This window comes from Hipposideros armiger, unplaced genomic scaffold (genome assembly GCF_001890085.2).
Source record: "Hipposideros armiger isolate ML-2016 unplaced genomic scaffold, ASM189008v1 scaffold_1, whole genome shotgun sequence".
In the NCBI taxonomy this organism is placed as follows: domain Eukaryota; kingdom Metazoa; phylum Chordata; class Mammalia; order Chiroptera; family Hipposideridae; genus Hipposideros; species Hipposideros armiger.
Window position 1 is genome coordinate 3,932,503 of NW_017731351.1, and position 3,428 is coordinate 3,935,930.

At 40.1% G+C, this 3,428-nt stretch overlaps 1 pseudogene; it reads left to right on the forward strand.

The window, feature by feature from the left end:
• The first annotated feature begins 886 nt into the window (after nucleotides 1-886).
• On the forward strand, nucleotides 887-1,736 carry LOC109374466 (60S ribosomal protein L13 pseudogene; annotated as a pseudogene).
• Nucleotides 1,737-3,428: the final 1,692 nt, after the last annotated feature.

Below are 3,428 nucleotides of genomic sequence, written 5' to 3' on the forward strand. Positions count from 1 at the left end.
ATAGAGATGTATATAAACGCAAATATCCATAAAATATATCAAATGTTTGAACAAAATGCTATGAAAGTGTAGATGTGATAGTAGCTAATTTTCCCAGATAATTTAAACATTTTGAGAGGAATTTACTCTTGAAGGGTAAGACCTTGACTTCCCAAAGCCAGAGGCTGGGTCCTCTGCCTCACATCTGCTGGTCCTCATGAGCCAATGTGGCTGCAGCAGTGCCACCAACAGCTGATCAGGAAACCCACCTCTTCACACATGCCAACCAGATAGCGGTGGCCTGATCTGCCTACAGCTCTGGCAACAATACAACCCAAGTTTTGTTGTTTGGGGGCTAACTTATGCCCCACTTCACACTGCTGGTCATGCTGGATCTGATCATTCCTCGGTGGTTACATCAGGAGACCCAGAGAGAGTGCCAGAACAGACATGTTAAACTTAAATAGGGCAACAAGCTGATAAAATGAAAGGTTTAAATAGAACCAAGTAGCTAAAAACATATTCAAAGTATACATGATATGATTAAAAATACCTTGTTATGCCAAGAACCAAGAAAATCACAAATTAAATGATAAAGCCAGTCAATAATACCAATACCTAGATGAATAAAATATTGGAATTATCTGTCAAAGTTTTTAAAGTAGAAATCTTAAATCAGACTCAACACATAATTATGAATTTATTGAGACAAATGAAAATGGAATATATAAGCAGTGAAACAGAATTTAGAAAAATAAACCAAATGGAAATATAGAACTAAAAAATACAACAATTAACTTAAAAATTTATTGGAAGGAATCAGCTGTAGCTTGGTAATGACAGCAGAATCAATGAAAGTAAAGACAGATTAATAAGATTTATTAAATTTGAAAACAAAAAAAAATACACTAAAAAAAGAAAGAAAGAAAAAAACGAACAACAACAACAAAAGAAGCTCTTAGGGACCAGTAGGAAATAACAAAAGCTCTAACATCCGTATTTTTGATATTCAGGTGGTAAAGAGAAAGAATGTAGGGTTAAAAATATTCAGTGAGCTTTGCAGCGCCATTTCCTTTCCGGTGGCCGTTCTCCCTCGGAGAAGGCCGGTAGGCAGCAGCCATGGCGCCCAGCCGAAATGGCATGATCTTCCACAAAGACTGGCAGCGGCGTGTGGCCACGTGGTTTAACCAGCTGGCGCGGAAGATCCGCAGATGCAAGCCCTTGCAAGCCAAAGCTCGCCGCATCGCCCACACCCTGCGTCCGGACGCATCCGGCCCGTAGTGAGATGCCCTACCGTGAGGTACCACACCAAAGTGCGAGCCGGCAGGGGCTTCAGCTTGGAGGAGTTAAGGGTGGCTGGCATCCATAAGAAGGTGGCCCGGACCTTGGGGATCTCAGTGGATCCGAGGAGGCGAAACAAGTCCACCGAGTCTCTTCAGGCCAACAACGTGCAGCGCCTGAAGGAGTACCGCTCCAAGCTCATTCTCTTCCCCAGGAAGCCATTGGCTCCCAAGAAAGGAGACAGCTCTGCTGAAGAACTCAAATTGGCTACCCTTCTGGCAGGACCAGTCATGCCCATATGGAATGTCTACAAGAAGGACAAAGCCAGGGTCGTCACAGAGGAGAAGAGCTTAAAGGCATTTGCCAGCCTTCGCATGGCCCATGCCAATGCCCGGCTCTTTGGCATCTAGGCAAAAAGGGCCAAGGAAGCTGGAGAACAGGCTGTTGAAAAGAAAAAATAAAGTTATTTTGGCAACTTGTAAAAAAAAAATATCAATGACATAAATGGCTGAAAATTCCCCAGAGTTGGTAAAAGATATAAACATATATATTCTGGAAGCTAAGTGGAATAAATACCAAAAAATTCACATGAATAAACATCATAATTAAAATTATGAAAACTGAAAACAAAAATAAAATCTTGAAAGCAGCTAGGAAGAAATAATACATTACCAATAGAAGAACAAAATGAATAAACATCAGTTTCTCATTAAAAATGTTGAAGTCCAGAAGGAAGTGGAAAAGCAACTTTAAAGTCCTGAAAGAAAAATGATTGCCGCTGTGAATTCCAGTCAATGAAAAATAACCTTTAGTACTGAATGGAAAATAAGAATATTCTCAAATTAAGGAAAATTCAGAAATTTCCCACTTAAAGAATAGCTGACCGAAGCTCTCCAAACAAATAAGACTATTATAGAAAGCGGAGAGGACTGGAGCTTCAGAAAATAATTAAGAGAAATAGAATGGGTGACAATATGGGTAATACAGTAGACTATATTTCTTGTGAGTTTCTTAAGCCATGTTTGATGATTAAAGCAAAAATGATAACATCTATTCTTTTTTTTTTTTTTTTTTTTTTTTTTTACCTGAGCCATCCTGCCACCTATTGGCAGCTCAGCTGGGGCCAGGAATCGAACCGGTGACCCTTTTGCTCAGAGCTCACACTCTTGAGTGAGCTCTTAACCAACTGAGCCACTCGGCCGGCCTGATAACATCTGTTCTTTAACTCTGTGTATCTGCATTGAGGAAGTGATTGAGATAATTATATTTAAAGTGGGAACAGTAAATGGACCTTGTGATGAAGAGTCTGACCCTCTAAGGCAGCGGTTCTCAACCGGTGGGTAGCGACCCCTTTAGGGATCGAATGACCCTTTCACAGGGGTCGCCTAAGACCATCGGAAAACAAAAAGATATTTACATTACGATTCATAACAGTAGCAAAATTACAGTTATAGAGTAGCAACAAAAATAATTTTATGGTTGGGGGTCACCACAACATGAGGAACTGCATTAAGGGGTCGCGGCATTAGGAAGGTTGAGAACCACTGCTCTAAGGTATTTCAACAGCCTTCACAGACTACCTTCACAACAGCCTTTGTTGAGATGCTGACAACAGCCCAGCCTTCAGAGATTGCCTTGGCAGACAATATCATAACCACATCCAGCTTTATCTAGAACACAGGTATGATATTACATTGATGGGATCCTGCTCCAACTAGAGTCATCTGATACATTCATTCAGGACATACAAACACTAAACTGTTCACAAAAACCAATGGGCCGTTGCCCTGTACATAGTACAAGCCTCACCACCTTAGTTCATACCTGAAATTTGGGGCATGGCAAGGGCCGCTTTATCCCTGACACTCAAGAAACAGCTTATGCCTGCTCAGCATCTACAGTGTTAAGATAAACCTAATGTCTTCTAAGTCTTTTTGGATCGATGAGTACTTTAAATGTGAATTATCAAAACACATCACCTTAAAAACAGATTTAAAAATCCAGAGAATGGGTTTTTAAAGAAGACCTGACTATATTCCATCTACAAGAAGCTCACATCAAACACAATGACACAGCTAATGTAAAATGATAGAAAAATGTATGTCATGCCAATATCACTCAAAAAGATAAGTATGAATGTTTTTGTAGTATCAATGAAAGTAGACTAT